This window comes from Sceloporus undulatus, chromosome 1 (genome assembly GCF_019175285.1).
Source record: "Sceloporus undulatus isolate JIND9_A2432 ecotype Alabama chromosome 1, SceUnd_v1.1, whole genome shotgun sequence".
NCBI classification, from domain to species: domain Eukaryota; kingdom Metazoa; phylum Chordata; class Lepidosauria; order Squamata; family Phrynosomatidae; genus Sceloporus; species Sceloporus undulatus.
In genome coordinates, this window is record NC_056522.1 from 66,582,614 (window position 1) to 66,604,022 (window position 21,409).

The 21,409-nt window shown below is 39.9% G+C and overlaps 1 long non-coding RNA gene across 1 annotated transcript; it reads right to left on the bottom strand.

Moving 5' to 3' along the window:
- Window positions 1-2,273: 2,273 nt before the first annotated feature.
- Window positions 2,274-8,608, bottom strand: LOC121928776. Its single transcript, XR_006103576.1, has 3 exons — window positions 8,435-8,608; window positions 6,721-6,805; window positions 2,274-2,309 (listed from the first exon to the last, which is right to left on the bottom strand). It is a non-coding gene; the product is annotated as an uncharacterized LOC121928776 (long non-coding RNA).
- Between the last annotated feature and the right edge of the window lie 12,801 nt (window positions 8,609-21,409).

The following is a 21,409-nucleotide window of genomic DNA, read 5'->3' on the forward strand; positions in this document are numbered from 1 at the left end:
TTTCAGGCTACAATGGACATCTCTGAATTGTCATTAAGGTACACTGTGGCTAAAGGTAGTTATCAACATGTGTGTTCTCAGCTCTTTCTAGTATTCTTTTTTCTGTCTATGAGGATAATCATATTATTTTACTGCAGTACCTAATGTGGCATAATAATGGGAGATAAACCACAAGGGGAGATTATAAGCTTCAGTCTCTTGTGCTTCTATTCACAGGGAAATTATCTGAAATGATTATTTGAGATATTACAGCTGCTTCTGTTTTGGTGCATAATAATATGACCCATCTGTAAGATTTGGCATACAATCTAGGCTTACTGGGTATAATGGGAAAGGTAATTGCAAATGACTTTTTGCAAATACTTCTGGGCACCAAGGGAAATCACACTTGAACATTCATCTCTATCCTGAACTTTACTGGCTAGTGGGAACATCTTCATCTTTGTGGCTCCTCAGATTTTTTCAAAGTTGCCACTTATAGGTAACCCGTGGGTAAAGAGTGAAGATCAGCAAGCAGAAAACAAACAATTAACAGGCTGAAATTTGTAACCAAACTCCATGCCCTTCCCATCCCTACTTAACATTAGTTTAATTCCACATGCCTCTCTCATGGTGGCTCTTTTGAACATTGACTTCATGCTTTGTTAGCATGAGCAAAATGGAGATCCAGTGCACTGAATATCTGAATCCTACTAATTATATTGTAATTAGTCCTGTAGTGCTTATGTTTTGCAAAAGCTTATGAATAATCACACATAAAGCTGTTTATGAGCATATTGATCAATTTAGCTGTCATTACACACATTTCTAACTACCAGTTCCTATGAGTAGCTACATAAAGGCTTAGATCATTAGATTAGTCATCATGGTCCCACCTGCTAGCACATAGAACAGCTGGTTCCCTTTGGACACCACAGAGAATTGTACCTGGTTCATGAGCAGCATGGAACCCACTAGTTGTATTTTTAGAACAGACTAAAAACATGTCATTGGTTCAGCAGTTGGGATCATTCTAGCTGCCATGCATAGAATTTTGAAGGGTTTAAAATATATCTCCAAAATATCAGAACTACACATTTATGTCAGTTTCATCATATGTTATATATCGTGTTTTCATCCTGGGGAATCTTGGGATGTAGTTACTGAGGTACTTAGAAGTTTCTGAAGAGGGACACTATAACGCTGTAGCAGACAATTCTACATATTACACAAAACCAGAATTCCATAGCTATATGTGACAGCTGACTATGGATGTAACCATAGTACAGATGCATCTTTAGACCATTGCCTGCATTGTGAAATTACCAAATCAGTTCAGTTTCCCCAAAGAACAAATGTACTATCTCAGGTAGGCAAATTGCAAGCAGTGCAGGCATCAGGAGCCTTCACACCATTCAAGTGGTAGTGTTGTACTAAGATCCAGGGATCACCAGGACAGGTCAGTAGCAAGGGTCCAAATTCAGACAAAGGGATCTATTCAAAGTTCATTTTGTTCGTATGTTGAAAAGTGCTAGCACAGGATTCCAGGGGGGCACAGTGGATCATTCAAGGAAAAAAAATGTTTTCCTAGACTCAACAGAGATCAGCAATGTATGGCTGAATCAAGAGAGAGATAAAAGGCTAGTGTGTGTGTGTGTGTGTGGGGGGGGGGGGTTATAACAATTTTCACCCAACATCTATCTGGTTTATGTAAACCTTGTTGTAATGCTCAGTAGCATTTGGAAAGGTCCCTCCCCCCTCTGAGACAGTAATGTTTGTGCAGGCTCTGCCTCTCCTTGCTATTACTTCTTGATCAGCCTGTGATTTCCCCATAGAACTTCAACTGGCAAATTACAGCAGTTCCCTCAGTGCATTATTGAAGAAAGCAATTGGATCTCCTCCTCTGCATCTTCTGGGAAGGCAATAACTGTAATGTTATTTTATCATTGTTTTCTAGATCTGCAATTTCTTTATATGCAGCTGTTTTTTAACTAGGCTAGTGTAAATATAATACTTTTATTTAGTAAAGACTTGTACACAACCATTGGCTTGCACATGCACATAAATACATAGAATCATAGAATCAGAGTTGGAAGAGACTGCAGGGGCCATCCAGTCCAATCCCCTGCCATGCAGGAAATCCAAATCAAATATTTCCGACAGATGGTCATCCAGCCTCTGGTTAAAGACTTCCAAGGAAGGAGACTCCACTACACTCCAAGGGAATTTGTTCCACTGTCAAACAGTCCTTAATGTCAGGAAGTTCCTCCTAATGTTGAGGTAGACTCTCTTTTCCTGGAGCTTGCATCCATTGTTCTGGGTCCTAGTTTCTGGAGCAGCAGAAAACAAGCTTGCTCACACCTCAATATGACATCCCTTCAAGTATTTAAACAAGGCCATCATATCACCTCTTAACCTTCTCTTCTCCAGGCTAAACATCCCCAGCTCCCTAAGTCGTTCTTCATAGGACATGGTTTCCAGACCCTTCTCCATTTTAGTCACCCTCCTTTGGACACGCTCCAGTTTCTCAACATCCTTTTTTAATTGTGGTGCCCAGAACTGGACACAATATTCCAGGTGGGGCCTGACCAGAGCAGAATACAGTGGCACTATTACTTCCCTTGATCTAGACTATACTTCTATTGATGCAACCAAAAATCACATTAGCTTTGTTAGCTGCCACATCGCACTGTTGACTCATGTTCAATTTGTGGTCTACTTGGACTCCTAGATCCCTTTCACACATAGTCTTGTTCAGCCAGGTGTCACCCATACTATAAGAACCCCTATGACTTCTATGGCTGCCTGAGTGTGGTCTCTCAGACACATCAAAGACCTGTCATCTGTTCTCTTCTTTCCTTCTAATAGCACACAGCCTTTCCTATGAAATATAGTGAGCAGTAAAATTAATGAGGAAGGGCAGTAACCCATTGGTTAGCACAGTTTGGTATGTAGAACAGCCTGGATCCTGGATAGAAAGTCTGGGGAAAATTTCCTAAGATCCTAAAGAATTATGGTCAACTTGTGAGAGTTAATACTGGACTGGATGATGCAATGTTATTAAGTATTTTCATATGCTCCACTATTTCTCCTCTGCTGTTTAAACAATACTCCTCTTCCTCTCTGACTGACACTAGTTCTGTGCATTTCAAGAATCTCTCATTTCCTTTTGATACCTTGTCCTTGCTGGTGGTCAGCTGATTGGGCAATATGTTAAACATGGGAAATTTGGAGGAGTATTTCAGATGGTCCCTTCCTTTGTAATGGGATTCTGCTCTGTGAGGGGCAATTGACACAGGCCATCCATCATCTGGCCCTTTGATCATATCATAAAGGACTTTCCAGTGGGAGTTCCATGGCTGAGCTGCACAATAGAGTCATCACTTCACACAATGTTCAGTGCTACCTCAGCACTGATGACACCCACCTTTATGTTATTGCATGTCCTATGTCTGCTCGTTCCCTTGAGTCTTTCTTCTCCAGAAATAATGCATGCAATTTTCTTTTAAAAGCTAGAATTAAATTATCCAGGCAGTGAAAAACCTTCCCTGGGTATTCAGTTCTGAAATGGCTCATAAGGATTCACTGTTTGGCACTGTCTGAAGAGATAACACATCAAAGTAGACAGCTGAGAGCCCTAGCTAAAGATGATTCCTTCTTTGAAAGATGGTTTCCCTTCATCTGCTGTCTGAACAAAGGGGTGAAAAGAATTAATCTGATTTGGAAAAGAAGACATACTTTGACTTATGATTTTAAGAAATCTTACAAACTAAGTCACTGGTGTTTCAACTTTATTATGGGTTGTCTTATTCAAGCTTATTTTTGATACTCTTTGTTGTGTCTCTGGAAGTGATTAACAAACAGTACTGAAAAATATGCAAAATGTTTCAGTTTCTACATTTTTCAGTTGCTAATACACAAACACTTTTACATATATATCAACTTTTCAAAATAATACAATATATATTGCAGCTAGATTGCTACACATTTTCCACTCAGCAATGTGAAAAAGAGCATATAACTAATAAAACTGTGAACTGTATATTGTACCTAGTTGTAACCAATAAAATAATAAAATGTGCATTGTACCCAAATTATTAAATACTTTTGATTGTAGAAATATATGGATTGTTTTGTTTTTTATCAAATTGTTCCAGTTCTTGTTTGCAGGCAAGCGATAAAGAAACTCACAAGAGCTGTTCATTTCTAAACAGAATATCTTGAAGTGTTAGGTGCCCTGTCTCATTGTGAATAAGAAATTCTGTGATGCTGTTCATATCTGTACTATCAAATGCTTCCAGGTTTAACATATGAAAACATAGAAAAAACATGTGTCAAAATGCCGAACAGCATTGAACTGTAATAAACTGGAATAAATCTGACATATTTTGTCCCAGTATATATACTTTGAAGACCTTGTCAAGAGAACAAAGAATTTGCAGAAAAGTGTGGCTCAAGCAAGTTATTGTCCCCAGTCATTTTCTTGGAATGACATTTTACAGAAATTCCACAGGCTTTTTATCCTGTTGAGGAAGTCTCTAAAAATACATTAGACCATAGGTGTTGGGTTTATTAGAATTAAACATTAGGAAGGTTGTTTTGGGTTATTTTTTGTTTGTTTGTATGTTTTTAGCATTTTGAGAATTGTTCTTGCTTTGCATTCATCTGCTGGCAGATTTCTTATCCTCCTTAAGCTTAACATGCCAACTATCAAGAGATTATGTTTAGAAGATAGTAAGGAGAAGATATAGAAAGTGTGGGGGCAGGTAGGTATATCAACATTAGTACCTAGGCAACTTGTTACTACACACTGGATATTTGTAGTTTATGGTTATGAAAATTTAATCCATTAATAGTGACCTAAAATAATTTTAAATATACAAAATGCAAGATTTTAGTAGCAAATATGACTGGTGATACATCAGTGTACATGGGACTAAGTAAAGTAATTGCCACCCCGATTGTTCTCAGAGGGGCAGGATACAAATAAATGTTGTTGTTGTTGTTGTTATTATTATTATTATTATTATTATTAAAAATTGGAGTAGCACCCACAGAGAATAACCCAGAAACAGTGGGGAAAGACAGATTGAGGGAACAGGCATCAGAAAGTTAGCACTTGAGAGAGACACAGAAAGTGGGGAGTTTGAAACAAATAGTAAAGGACTTTGCTTTACATAACTCCTACCTAGTTCTTCAAGTGGCTGTAACCATCTCATGCAACTGGTGGGTTAAGATGATCTGATTCATTGCACTATTTCACGAATTGTGCTCCTCTGAATGACTGTCTGAAGTCAGTAATGGATTGGATGAGGGAAAACAGACTTAAATTGAATCCAAATAAAATGGAGGTACTCGTCATAGACAATCCCAATCTGGGTATGGTGATAAGCTCCCCAGTTCTGGATGGGGTCACACTTCCCCTAAAGGACTGTGTTTGTAGCTTGGGAGTGCTCCTAGACTCATCGCTTCACCTGTCATCCCAGGTGGATGCGACAGCCAGGAGTGCCCAGTATCAGCTCTGGCTGATTCGCCAGCTACAACCCTTCCTGGAACAGGAAAACCTAGAAATGGTTGTACATTCACTGGTAACCTCTCATCTCAATTTCTGCAATGTGCTCTACATGGGGCAACCCTTATGCCACATTCGGAAGCAGCAACTGGTCCAAAACATGGCAGCCAGATTGGTGACTGGGAGTTCCAAGTTTGATTCTATCACACCCATTCCAAAATTCCTTCACTGGCTACCTATTAGCTTCTGGGCACAGTATAAGGTTTTGGTTATTACCTATAAAGCCCTACATGGCCTGAGTCCAGTTTACCTGAGGGAACGCCTCCTCCCATATAATCCTTCCCACACTCTCAGATCCTCAGGGAAGAATCTACTACAGTCAAAGAGAACTAGGCTGGTAACTACTTCCCAGAGGACATTTTCTGCTGCCGCTCCAAAAATCTGGAATGATCTGCTGGACGAGATCCGCTAACTAACATCTTTGGAGGCCTTTAAGGAGGCAATAAAAACGGATCTCTTTCAGCGGGCCTTCCCAAATTGATCCCCTAATTACACTCTCCACTTGCTTAAATTGTTGTCTTCGGACTGATTTGTTCTTGACTGATTTTATTGCCCATTGTTTGGGAATTGCTTTTAAAGTTAATTTTAGGGGAGGGGAGTGGGAATTTGGAGTCTAGTGTAATTTTATCTATCGTTTCTGTACTTTTGATTTTATTGTTTTCTCTTTTTTATATGCTGTTACCTGCCTTGATCCAACACAGGGAGAGGCGGGTTATAAATAAATATTATTATTATTATTATTATTATTATTATTATTATTATTATTACAATGCTAAGGTCAAGAAGAAACCAGGAAGGGAGGGACTGGAAGCCTGATAATGGTACTGGATATGTGAGCTCCATGCATGTTGTGGTCCCAGAGAACAGCAAGGTAATGAGGACAAAATGTTGAAGGGGCTTCTTGAAAATATAGTTGCTGCTTATTAAACTGTCTCCTGCCCTGAAGACCTGTGCTCTTAGTGAGGCTATAGCAATAGTTCAGGAAAACAAGAAATTAAACTTTGCTTGATGCTATGCAGATTCCTACTGCCACTAATTTCTGAATCAGGAAAACATTATTTTTCATTATTGGGTTCTTGTGTCAGGGTGTCTGTGTAAGCATCAAGGTTATAATATGCTTTGTTTCCATTGACATTTCTGCAAACAAAATCAAATCATGGGCAATTTACCTCACTGCTGTTCTATACGATGCAAGTTGCATAATGCATCTGTCTCTTTTTTATTATTATCTTGTGTCTCTCAAGAGATCGACATCTGAAAAAAGGACAAACAAGAAAAGTAGATATTTGTGTTTTAGTAGTATATTGTCTCTCATGAGACAGACAACAAAAGCCCAGGCAACAGAAAACCAGCCTGGAGGGAGAGAAAAGGCAGGACCAGTGCCATCAGGCCTACACTCAAGCAGAAGAACCCTCCCTTCAGTCCATCTGCACTGGTCCAGGCCTCAGAGGGAGAGAAGAACTGCTGGACCTGATCTCTTTCCCCATCACCATTCCCTTCTCCTTTGGTGTCATGTCTTTTTAGATTGTAATCTTGAGGGCAGGGAACCGTCTTATTAAAAAGATTGTATGTACAGCACTATATAAATAAAATAATAATAATATAAATATATGTAGCAGTTATAAAAGTGTGTGTGTGTGTGTGTGCATGAAAGGGAATGGTAAAGCTAAATGGGAGAGTGAAAAGAAAGAAACAGGTTGAAATATTTGTTTGATTGTTATACTGTACTAAATATATATTTACAAGGCAGTTTCAAGCATAACTGGGGAGGGGAGGAAATTACCCATAAAAGGTAGCAAACTGTAAATATTAAAAGTTAAACTGGCCATGGAATTAAAAGCAAATGTTCAACTGGTTTTAAACTTCTCATTAATAATAAATAGATAATAATAAATAAAGTTAAAACTTGAAAAGTCCATCTCATCTATTTAAAATCTATCAACATCAGGCAGTCATTTGCTATAAATAGAAAAGTCATTCCCTCCCTTTGGAAGAGCAATTGGGAAGGGGCCGGTTAACCTCCCTTAGAAGGTAGAAGGTAGTTTGGGGGGCAGCCACTGAAAAGGCCATCTTTTCTATCCTCTCCCAATGTGCCTCTGAAAACAGTGGGACCAAAAGAAGAAACTCTCTTGCAGCTACAAATAGCAGTCATACATAGAAGCTTGTACAGGAAAATATGGTAATTCAGATAGCCTAGACCCAAGCCACGTAAAGTTTTATAGGTCAGAACCAGAACTTCAGATAGTGCCCAGAAACAGGCAGTGAGGTTGCTATTAGAAGCAAGATATCTATCCTCAGTAACAAATCCTCAGTAACAAGCTAGGCTGAAACATTTTCGATATATGATCAAAATGGCTTTTGTTTGTTCAGTCTCAAAAGAAATGTATAAATCTAGCAACCCCCTCTTTATGTAACAGTTCTTTTATTCTTACAAAACCTTGACTTACATACATATCCAAAAAGATCATATGGTAGACCATGTCATATAGGATCCAGCCAGCTTAGTCTTACCAGAATTCTCATTTGTATTTGTGTCTGCATATCATTGAATTGTAACATTCAAACCATTACATCACACAGGCATTCATATGTTACGTAGCTACATATTTTTACAGAACTAATGAGTATATACAATTGAGTTTCAGGTAGTCAAAACTCAGTATGTGAGGAATCTTCAGAATGCCTAACATATGTTACTATTTGTTGCAAAGGTATATACACTTAAAAAGACTGTGTGATAGTTACTACTAATGGCTAAGATAATTTTAAATTTGAAAACAAAGCTATTTTTAAAAAGAAAGTTCATTCTCATGTAAAGTGAATACTGTTGCAGGAAGGCATGTCCACCAGTCTGAACTGTATGTTTGATTGTGTCCTGCTTACCTTTACTGAGGGCAGCATAGCAGGGGAATATGCAAAGGAGTACTCCAGAGTCCAGTCTAAGAATCACACAATACCAGTCAGTCAGTCACAGCAAAGGGCAGAGGCAATTGTTTGTAGCAAACTGGAGACTAAGGCCCAATACAGATGGGCAAAAAGTGCCATTCTGGGGCTGATTTAAAGGCTCAGGAGAGCAGAGTGTCCCCACACTCCTTACCACGCTCTCCCAGCACCACTTTGGTGCATGCACCTTCAGACGAAGCATGTGTCAATGACATGTGTTGTGCACCATGTCCAAACAGCGCAGTGCACAACAAACGTCACTGTGCTGCTCCAGAGCACTATTGGTGCCTTGGCGGCAGCAGAAAAAAAACACTGTGTTTTGCAGCTCCTTTTTCTGAGCTCATCATTACCACGATGTGCAGTTGCCATGGCAACAATGCAGGGGATAAAGGAGCGGCCTCTGTCTTCCCCTTTCCCCCCCATCTATCCAGCCCATAAGACTTCACTTTCTGGTCATTTATTTTGACAATATAACTAATTATTTGAAAACCATTAGGATTTACTTTTGAGTGTTTTGTGAATGAAAAGCTAACCCACATTGATTCCTGTTGTCGTTAACTGCCTTCAAGATGACCCTGATTCATGGTGACCCTGTGAATGAGACACCTCCAAGACACCCTATCCTCAACAGCTCTGCTCAGGTCCTGCAGACTCAGGGCCATGTCCTCCTTGATTAAACCATCTGGTGTGTGGTCTTCATCTCTTCCTATTGCCTTCTACCTTTTTGAGCATTATCCTCTTTTCTAGCGATTCGTGCCTACTCATGATATGGCTGAAGTATGACAGCCTTAATTAGTTGGCTTGTAGAGAAAATTCAGGCTTCATTTGTTCTAGGACCCATTTGTTTTGTTTGTCCTTTTAGTCATTCACAGTATCCTCAGAATTCTTCTCCAGCACCACATCTCAAATGATTTGATTTTCTTTCTAGCAGCTTTCTTCACCACACTGCTCTCACACCCATAGTATGGTATAGACAACCCTAGCTTTAGTGCTTAGTTGTATATCTTTCCACTTCAGGATCTTCTCTAGTTCTTTCATAGCTGCCCTAACAAGGAAATTGAAATAGTTAAGGATTTCCTATATCTTGGATCAAACATTGATCAGAACAGATCAATGCAGTCAAGAGATCAGAAAAAGATTAGGAATGGTAAGGGCAGCTATGAAAGAACTAGACAAAATCCTAAAGTGGAAAGATATACAGCTGAACACTAAAGTTTGAATTGTTCAAGCCACTGTTTTCCCTATGACCATGTGTGGCTGTGAGAGCTGGACAGTGAAGAAAGCAGATAAAAAGTAAATTAATTTATTTGAGATGTGGTACTGGAGGAGAGTGATGAGGATACTATGGACAGCTAAGAAGACAGCCAAATGGGTCCTAGAACAGATTAAGCTAGTACTCACCCTGGAAGTGAAGATGACTAAATTGAGGCTGCCATACTTTGGCAACATCATTAGGTGGCACAACTCATTAGAAAACACAATGATGCTGGGGAAGGTGGAGGAAAATAGAAAGAAAGGAAGACCACATGCCAGATGGATAGACTCAACCAAGGAGACCATGGGCCTGAGCCTTCAAGATCTGAGCAGGGAGGTAGAGGATAGAGGGACTTGGAGATGTCTCATTTACAAGCTTGCCACGAGTCAGGATTGACTCGAAAGCAGCTAATAACAATAAAACATGGCTGTCCCTGTGAAAATTGCCTGTGGAGGGAGAGCCTATTAACTCAAGCAACTGAACACACAATAGTCTAATTAGAACAGGGGTGAGGGACATCTGTGTTGCAGGTAGAGTAGCCTGGACAGAAGCATCTCACGATTCAGGCCCATATATGTTTATGATTTAGAGGCAGTCTGTGGCTTCATGTCAATGGGGTAATCTATTCTGGATTTAGTGGGAAGTTTAAAGAAAGTATTCATGATGTATCTTCAATATCCCTTTTAAAGTCAGGAGTAAAACCAAAGAGGACCCCACTAATATGGAAGCCACTGGACATGACTATTACTGAGCAAGTTTACTATGAATTCCCATATACAGGCCTAATTTTAGGCATATTTATCCTAAAGCAAATTTCTGCCAATTTTATCTGTTTTATCACCCATGTGTGCCACCCTAGTCAATCAGCTGAAGGAAATGATGGCAAAAAAATGGACAATTCACCTTTATTCTGTCAACAAACAATGCAAGCCATAATAGTCCAGAGCTTGCAAAAAATAACATTTCTTGTGTCTCTTACAGTTTATGTGCATTTATGCAGTTTAATTTGTCGGATTCCAAATTGCATGAAGATAGATTTTAGCAATGAGTAGTAAATAATAGCATTGGGTGATCAAAATAAAATCAATTTTCTATTCACTTTAATTTTGCAATGAGTTTATTCCAGCCATTCTCAAGAAATCTTTCTGCTTATTTTCTGTGAAAATGTTCATTTGATTGAACTTTACAAGTGCAAATCCTCTTGGAGAGGAACAATTCAAAATCACATGAATAAGTATTCTTTGACAATGCCATTTAAATTTGCATGCAAGACTATTTATGCTAGGAATGTTTGATCACTCATCCAGCCAGAGAATAGAAACAATACCTCAAGCTGGAAAACAAGCACATGGTGACTGACAGGCAATAGCTAAGGAAGCAGAGAGGAGACTCTGGAAGAAATTCAGCACTAAGAAAAAGGATTCTATGTAAGCCTCTATACTACAGAGGCTGAAATGGGCTGTTCACTGTGGCATTGTCAGTTCAAAGTGCTTTGGAATGAGTGGCTTGAAGAGATTTAATATTTCAGTTGTAAAAAAGGAAATAAAATAAAATTTTAAAAAAAGTCTTTGGATGGAATGACAATATCTCATACAAATCTATTCCCAAACCTGCCTTTGTCAAGACGACATTCATTTGGAAACAGGAAAATATGCTAGGGACATCAATATTTGGGTTAGAGCTATTTCCCATCTCTGAAAGTATTTCATTATGAGTCCCCAGTCATGCTGTACAGTGGGGAGAAGAATAAATTAGTTGGGGTGGGGTAGGGATGGGGGATGACTGGAGGGCATGAGCAGTGAAGAATGAATATGTTAGTATGGATTAAGAACACCTAGCCGGCATTACAAATTTCCTTCTATAAATACCCCCCATGTCTCATTAGTACTCTGAGAGAACTGAGGGAAAACTCCCTAACATGCAATTATTATTATTATTATTATTATTATTATTATTATTATTATTAAACTTTATTTCTATAGCGCTGTAATTATACACAGCACTGTACAAAGTCGGTAAAATTAGGAGAAAATAAAAGCCTGCCCAAGGCGTACATTCTAAGATAATAACATTTAAAAGAGGAATAGATAAAATTACCATATAGAAAAGAAAAAACAGATTAAAAACATCAAATATCAAACAATTTGATGCATAGTACCTGAACAATAAGATGTGGATCTATCAACCAGGCATTATCACATTCTTGAATATGTACAACCTGCTCTCTCAAAAAATTCCACTACATCACTCCATTATATTGGAGTACTCCATTACCAATTTTATTGCTCGCATTCTACATGTGTATTCATAAACGAATCTGTGGATTACCAGCAGTTATCCACCAGCAGACAGTTTGACATTTTATCTCCTTCCCAGTCCAAATTTCAGGGCTTCACTAAACCATAATAGCAACTTTTACATCATTCTTGACAAGTCATCCTCTGGGAAATTTTCCACTTGTTCAGAACAGAATTGTGGTGATAATGGTTGTGCTGATAAGCAAATAGAGAAAAGCTATTGACATTATTAGTACTACCACGTTTATGCTGCTGAACCTTTTCTCTATATACTATTACCAACACTTATGGTGCATTACACAGAAAAGTAGGGAACACACTCTTCATGTCAAATTAAAAATAGCAGAAGTTAATATGTTCTTCACTACTGAGGCCTACGTTGTACTTACTTCATGATGGTAAGGACATAGTTCTTCATCATACAGCTGATAGACATGTTGTGCTATTGTACAAACATTATTATTTCTCCTGGTCATGTTGCCCAAATTGTTCATATGCACAGTGACCTTGCTGAGTTTTTTAGAACATTATTTTTTAATCAAACAAAGAAACCATATGAAGTAGGTCAAAATAAACTCATTTTTTAAATGTATATGACTTAAACTGAAAAAAATTGCTGAGGAGAATGGAAATTACTGTATGGAAGTCATATAGTAAACAGAACACTCTATAGAACTGTGGTCAGTCATGGACATCACAATATATTATAGCAGGGAGGGGCAGCATGTAGGCCTCCAACATACTGAATTGCCCCAGTTTCTCAGGGATGGACCTGGTTAATCCTCTTCCATCCCACTCAATTGCTTTTAAAATGTCTTGATTTCTCTCTTCCTCCTCCCACTTTCCACCGTCATCTGCAGTTTATTTCAATTGCTGCAAAATGATCAAAGTACAAAAGTAATTTGGACTCAACTCAGCAAGGGGGAGAGTAGGGGCTCTTTTGAAACACAAACTTCCAAGGCTTCTCTGTGTAAAATAGGAGTTTTGTACTTTCTTTTATTGTCTTGTTGCCCAACCACAACCTTTTGACCATAACCCAGTATGGCTCAGCCATGTGTCCCAGTTTCATGTGTGTAGTGTTGGAAGGTGTGTTCCAGATGTTGTTCTGCAGCTGCAACTAACCTTAACCAACATAGCCAGTTGTAGTGTATGACAGGTGTTGCAGCGGACCGCAAGCTATTTACCTCTGCCTTATTGATGAAAAGATAATCTATAGTGTTTGGTAAAATAAGAACACCACATATTTGCCTTCCTGCCAGAGGAAGAAGAAGTAGTAGTTGTTATTATTAAAATAGCTGCTATCATCCCACTTTCCTGTAGTCATATAAAAACAACTTTTGCAAAGCACAGACTGGTTCAATAATGTATTAAGGAAAATAATATTGTATTTTGAATCACTGCAAACTGATAAATATATCCTCAAAGATTATTCTTGGATACAGAATGTAAAAAGGATTCCTGAGAGGCAAATCACTATTTTGATCCCTTTCATAGGCAGCCAAAGGCTTCCTTTTCCCAGAATGTTTTTGTCATCCAGCCTAGATCTCAGCCTGACAAAATAGTGACCAGGAAGAAAGAGACCAGTGAACAGGAAAAGAGAAGATGAAAGCACAGACAGGGAAATGCGGGAACTCTGAATGACTGATAAGAACTGGCTTGCGGCCTAGTTTTTTGAAGGTTGTTCCTGTTCCTCAAAATTATACGTGAGGATTGTGACTCATTGTTGTTGATGAACAGTTTGTGCAGGTATCTGAATATGCAACAACTGCAAGTAACAAGGGAAGTGCTGAGAAGGCTTCCCTTAGGACATTTGAATGAAGAAGACTGAATAGTTGAAATACCCTGTTGGAGAAGGTGAATAGATTTGTGAAGTGGTAACATAACTAGGACACTGAGTAATTTCCCAAGGAACTGAGGCAGTTCAGGAAGAAAATTCAGAGATGATTTTGTCCTTTATTTACTGGAAGAAACAGGCAAGTGGGTTTGACGAAACCTCCTGAGGGTACATGCCAAAGAACACTAAACTTTTTCAAACAGACTGCTGCTCTGAAAGAACAGTGGTGAACAGAAGGATATTTATTCTCTCATTGCAAGTTTTCTAATAGTTAAACAAACCTGACAACAGATCATACCCTTCAATTCTCTCCATTTCACAAGGACAGTCCTGATTAATAATCTTTTCTCCTACTTTTTCAGCCACTTTTCATAGAATCATAGAATTATAGAATCATAGGATTGTAGAGTTGGAAGAGACCACAAGGGCCATTCAGTCCAATCCCCTGCCATGCAGGAAAACACAATCAAAGCATCCCCGACAGATGGCCATCCAACCTCTGTTCAAAGATCTCCAAGGAAGGAGACTCCATCATGCTCTGGGGGAGTGTGCTCCACTGTCCAACAGCTCTTACTGTCAGAAAGTTCCTCCTAATGTTGAGGTGGAATCCCTGTTCCTGAAGCTTGCATCCATTGTTCCGTGTTCTAGTCTCTGGAGCAGGAGAAAACAAGTTTGCTCCATCCTTAATGTGACCTCCCCTCAAATACTTAAAGAGGGCTATCATATCACCCCTTAACCATCTCTTCTTCAGGCTAAACATACCCAGCTCCCTAATTCTTTCCTCATAAGGCATGGTTTCCAGACCCTTCACCATTTTAGTTGCCCTCCTCTGGACATGCTTCAATTTGTCAACATCCTTTTTGAACTGTGGTGCCCAGAACTGGGCACAGTATTCTGAGACCTGACCAAGGCAGAATAGAACGGTACTGTTACTTCCCTTGATCTAGACACTATATTTCTATTGATGCAGCCTTGAATCACATTGGCCTTTTAGCTGCCGCATAACACGTGTGATCTATTAGGACTCCTAGATCCCTTTGGCATGTGGTCCCATTGAGTCAGGTGCCCCCATCCTATATCTATGCACTTCAAAAAAAATTTTTTTGCCCTAAGTGTAGTAACTTGCATTTCTCTGTGTTGAAATTAATTTTGTTAGCTTTGGCCCAGCTTTCTAATCTATTAAGGTCATTTTGAACTTTGATCCTGTCCTCTTGGGGTTAGCTATTCCTCCTAATTTGGTGTCATCTGCAAATTTAATAAGCATGCCCCCTATCCTTTCATCTAAGTCATTGATAAAATAAACACTGAATAGCATTGTCCCAGGGCAGACCCCGGTAGCACCCCACTGGTCACTTCTCTCCAGGAGGAAGAGGAGCCATTGCTGAGCACCCTTTGGATTTGGCCAGTCAACCAATTACAAATCCATTTAACAGTTACCTTGTCTAGCCCACCTTTTACAACCTTGTTTCCAAGAATGTCATGGGAAACCTTGTCAAAAGCCTTATTGAAATCAAGATACACTATATCCACAGCATTCCCTTCATCTACCAAGCTGGTAATTTTAGCATAGAAAGAGATAAAATTTGTCTGGCATGACTTGTTTCTCTGAAACCCATGTTGACTTTTTGTGATTATGGCATTGCTTTCTAGATGTTCACAGACTCTCTGTTTAATGATCTGCTCTAGAATCTTTCCTGGTATTGATGTCAGACTAACTGGATGATAATTGTTGGGATCCTCTTTTTTTCCCTTTTTGAAGATGGAGGACAATGTTTATTTATTTATTTATTTTATAGTATTTATACCCCGCCATTCAGCCCTAAAGGTTATCAGAGTGGCCCTCCTCAAGTCTGCAGGGACTTCTCCTGCTCTCCAGGAGTTCTCAAAGATTATTGCCAATGGCTCTGAGATTATATTTGGGATCTGGAACACCCTTCCCAAGGAACTCCGCACCGCCACCTCCCTGGACCTCTTCAAAAAGAGACTTAAGACCTTCCTGTTTCGGCAAGCCTTCCCCAATGTCCCTTGATATTGGGACTCCCCCCCTATATGTACAACATTATCGAGCGTATCAGCTGGCCTGGTTTTGATGTATGGTTTTAATGTTTATTTTTGGAATGTTGTTATAAGTTTTATTTATGTATTGCAATTTTTATCCTGTATTTTGTATTTGTCATTGCAATTTTTACTGTACACCGCTATGATCAACACGGAATAGCAGTCTATAAATAAAACCTATTATTATTATTATTATTATTATTATTATTATTATTATTATTATTATTATTATTATTATTATATTTACCTGCTCTTTTAATACCCTTGGATGTAGTTCATCTGGTCCTGGAGACTTAAATTCATTTAGATTAACCAGGTATTCCTGTACTATCTCTTTACTTATTCTATGCTGTATTTCTTCTATTTTGTTCTCTGCCCCATTTTCCTCAGGTTGAGCACCCTTTTCCTTTTCTGAGAAGATTGAGGCAAAGAAGGTGCTAATTCTGCCTTTTCTCTGTCCCCTGTTAGCATTTTGCCATCTTCTCCACACAGTGGCCCTACCATTTCCATCTTCTTCCTTTTCCTGTGAAATACCCCCCCCCCCCCAAAGCCCTTTTTATTGTTCTTTAACCTTTCTAGCATGCCTGAGCTCATTCTGTGCTTTAGCTTTTCTGACTTATCACCTACACATCCTTGCTATTTGTTTGAATTCCACTTTGGTGATTTCCCCCTTTTCCCATTTCTCATACATGTTCCATTTAAAACTTAGCTCTGTCGCAAGGTCTTTAGTCATTCATCCTGGTTTCTTGAGACAGCTCCCGTTTTTCCTCCTCATTAGAACTGTTTCAAATTGTGCCTTCAGTATCTCTCTTTTGAGAAATTCTCATCCATCCTGTACTTCCTTCTCTTTAAGTATTCCTGACCACAGGATCACTCCCAATATTTCTCTAAGTTTACTGAAATCACCTCTCCTAAAGTCTAGAATGTGTGCCTGACTATGTCTGGCTTCTCCTTTCCACTGTATAATAAATTCCAGGAGAAAATGGTCACTCCCGCCTAAGCATCCCACCACTTGCACCCCACTAACCAAGTCATTACTGTTGGTTAGGATCAGATCTAAAATAGCTGACCCCCCCCCCCCCCCCCGTTGCCTCTTTCACCTTTTGGACAATGAAATTGTCTTCCAGGCAAGTAAGGAATTTGCTAGATCATGAAGTTTTGATTGAGTATGACTTCCAGCAAGTATCAGGATGGTTGAAGTCACCCATCACTACTACATCTCTTTTTTCTGAGTGTATGGTCATCTGTTCTAGAAAGGCTGTCCCACTGTTCCACTTTCCACTTCTCCTTCCAATCTTCCCCCATTATTCTCAGTTTACTTCAATTACTGCAAATTGAATTCAAAGTGCAAAAGTAGTTTTCACTCCATAAACTCAGTGAGGTGGTGGTGGAGGAGAGGAGAGGAGGAATCTTGTCCTTCCCTGTAGACTCAGGCAAAAGCAAATGTGTACAGCAGTGATGGTAAATGTTCTAGTGACTGAGTGCCCAAACTGCAACCCAAAACCCACTCAAATATAGCAAAGTGCCATGTCCCTCTGACTTTGTAGTAACAAACTCTGGTGAACTCTGTGCTGAGGTGATGGCATGTGTGCCCACAGAGAAGGCTCGGAGTGCCACTTCTTGCACTCGTGCCATAGGTACGCCACCACTAGTCTACAGCCTCTCATGTTCTTCCTTATTAATAAATTTTGCCATCTTGACTATACTCTAGTGTTGCTTGGGCATGTGTATCCTCATTTTCACTTGTGAAATGTTGGAGGATATGGCAGATTTGTCCTTGTACTTATATGAAAACATAGGTAGCTGACTTATACTGAATCAGACCAGTGCTCTGTCCAGCACACCATTGCAATTTCTGACAAACTGACCTGAAAGGCCAACATGGGGGCAAAGTCGGGGTGTAGCATCCCCACAATGCACACCTGACTCCATCCCCCAGGGCGCCCTGATGCTGCACGCCACTCCACGAGGCAGGCAGTGTCATGGTGTGCCTCTGGCACTCTGTTCAGATAACACATCAATGAAGGAGCATCATATAGCTGCACCACTGTGGCTATGGTAATAATAATTATTATTATTATTATTATTATTATTATTATTATTATTATTATTTATTTGTATCCCGCCTCTCCCTGTATTGGATCAAGGTGGGTAACAACAAACAAGAGAACAGTAAAAATGCTACACAACACGTAGCAAAACATCCTAAAAACTCCCTCCCACCATAAAATAGAGTTAAAAACAGCAATTCCCAATAAAATCTCCCAATAAAATAAAAAAATAAATAAAATCACAGTCTGGTGGGAACAGCTATGCCACTGGAGCATGAACATTCCGAGGAGGTCAGTTTGGGAATGCCTGCCGGAAGAGATCCATTTTTATTGCCTTCTTAAAGGCCTCCAAAGATGTTATATGGCGGATCTCCTCCAGCTGGTCATTCCAGATTTTTGGAGCGGCAACAGAAAATGTCCTCTAGGAAGTTATTACCAGTCTGGTTTTCTTAGACTGCAAAAGATTCTTCCCAGAGGACCTGAGAGTGTGGGAAGGATTGTATGGGTGGAAGCGTTCCCTCAGGTAAGCTGGACCCAAGCCATGTAGGGCTTTATAGGTAATGACCAACACCTTATACTGTGCCCAGAAGCTAACAGGCAGCCAATGTAGGGATTTTAAAATAGGTGTAATAGAATCAAATTTTGAACTCCCTGTAACCACTCTGGCTGCCATATTTTGGACCAGTTGCAGCTTCTGAATGAGGCATGAGGGTTGCCCCATGCAGAGCGCATTGCAGAAATCAAGACGAGAGGTTACTAGTGAATGTACAACCATTTCTAGGTTTTCCCGTTCCAGGAAGGGTTGTAGCTGGCATATCAGCCAAATCTGATAACAGGTACTCCTGGCCGTCACATCCACCTGAGATGACAGCTGAAGTGACGAGTCCAGGAGTACGCCCAAGCTACGAACACAGTCCTTTAGGGGAAGTGTGACCGCATCCAGAACTGGAGAACTTATCACCATTACCAGATTAGGATTGCCTATAGCGAGTACCTCCATTTTATTTGGATTCAGTTTAAGTCTGTTTTCCCTCATCTAATCCATTACTGACCTCAGACAGTAATTGAGAGGGCAGATGCCATCCTTGGTCACCAAAGCAGTCCGTGACATGAAGAAGCAAATTAGGGTGTCATCAGCATACTGATAACACCCCGCCCCATGTCTCCAGATGATCTCGCCCAGCGGCTTCATGTAGATGTTAAATAGCATTGGTGACAGTATCGTGCCTTGAGGGACACCCGATTTGAGCTCCCTCTTGGCTGAACAACTGTCACCAAGCAACACCACCTGGAATCTGCCCGAGAGATAGGACTGGAACCACTGCAGAGCAGTGTCCCCGATTCCCAACCCTCTCAAACGTTCCAGAAGGATACCATGGTCTATGGTATCGAAGGCCGCTGAGAGGTCCAAGAGCACCAACAGGGCCACACTTCCCCTGTCGATGCATAGACGGAGATCATCGGCCAAGGCAACCATGGCGGTCTCAACTCCGTATCCCGACCTGAAGCCAGTTTGAAATGGATCAAGGTAATCGGTGTCATCCAAGACTGCTTGGAATTGGTTGGCAACTGCCCTCTCGATCACCTTGCCCAAAAAAGGATGAAGAGATACCAGCCGATAGTTATATTTCTCCAGGGGATCAGTACCCTTTTGAGGGAGCAAAAAGTTGCCGCTTTTTTATGTTACTTTTTGTGCCGTTGAAAGGCTGGATCTGGCCCATGGCATGAGGTTGCCACGGCCCTGATCCAGCTATGAAAGGGGCAGTCTGTTGAGCCGCAATGTCTCCCCAGAGTTTTAGGCAGTTTTATTCCTTAGCAAAACCCAGAGAGGTTGGGAATAAAACTCTTGAACTTTCTGCATGCCAAACTTGTGCTCCACTATGGAGCCATGGAGTGTGCAGAGTATACATTTCATTCTGACAGGCAAGAATGAATAATTCTACAAATTTCCTTCTTTATGCAAGATAGTTGTCAAAAACTATGCAGGTTTTGAAAATTATTCCCAGTTTGGCACTTATTCTGTTAAAAACTAAAATACATGGGGGGGGGGGTTTGCACACAGAAATTGGTCTTTTCTATACACAAAATGGCATTTCAAGGGGTAGGGGGAAGCAGTTCTTGCACAGAAAACAGCATATTCTGCACAGAAAGATGCAGGGAGAGTGCTGAAATTATAGCATATGAGTCGAGACTGATTTCTTGATGTGTCCCATCTAAGATAGGATTCTTACCCTTTAATCCACCACTCACCAACCAAGCATACAGTATTAACAGTAAATCTATTCCAAGCCACAAGTAGAACAAAAATAAGGTATAACAATTCTGATAAATATCCAGAATAAACATATCTTGTTTGGAATGTTGGAATTTGGAATTTGATATAAAGATCCAGGCATAAAATCAATGAGACCCCAGTGCATGACGGTTGTCAGAGAACTTATTTTATGTTTATGGGAGCTTGTTGGCATTTTAAGAGCCTATTTCTCCTTTGTCTTTGTTGCTATTACAGTCACCTTCTGTTGTTTACTTCCTGGAAGCACATGACATATACTTAGTTTCATTGTAAATGAATGCAGTATTTTTTTTTTTTTTTTGGTTGCTGCTGTTATTTAAGGGATCATTGCTATATGATTTTTTTCTGCTACATGACTTTTATAAGGGCGGAGAGAGCGAAAACTTCGGAGTTTTATCCTAAGGACAGAATAAAGAGTCCACAACTGTCTTCTCCTGGTTGTCAGAAGCCATTGCAAAATAAAGGGGGGGGGGCAAACCCCTCTCCATATTTGCACACTAGGAGGCTCCATTTAAGAATCACTTCTTTAGGATTTTCCATTTGCTGAATACAATCATTAAAGACTTCAGATATGAAGTATAAATACTGAAGTTATGTCCAATAGTAATGAGACAATAGTAATTTAACTACTGCTTATTCACAAGGCCACACGTCATTCACTGAGGCCAGCAAATGTATCAAATATTGGAGTATCACCACCTATTTTAAAGCAGGAACAACATTTGCCTTTCCTCTAGCTTGAGGCAATCAACTGCCAGCTTTCCAGAAGTGTTTGGATTGAAACTTGCATCTTCCCTTACTTTGTTTACTTTGTGGCTTTGTGGACTAAGGCAGATGTAAACTGTAGGATATATATATATATATATATATATATATATGGAGGGCTGAATGTTACTTCGGCCAGCATGAGCAGCTACCCTCTGTAAGGCAGATGGCCTTGATGCTGTACATTCCCAGGTTCTTTAATCATCATTTTTGCTGGTGTTTTTATTTAACCTTTCCAGCTTACATATGGGGTATAGAAAAGGATAAGGAGTCAGCAAGTAAGCAAATTAGCAAGTAAGCTAATTTGCCCCCAACAGTCTGGGTACTCATTTTAGCGACCTCGGAAGGATGCAAGCCTGAGT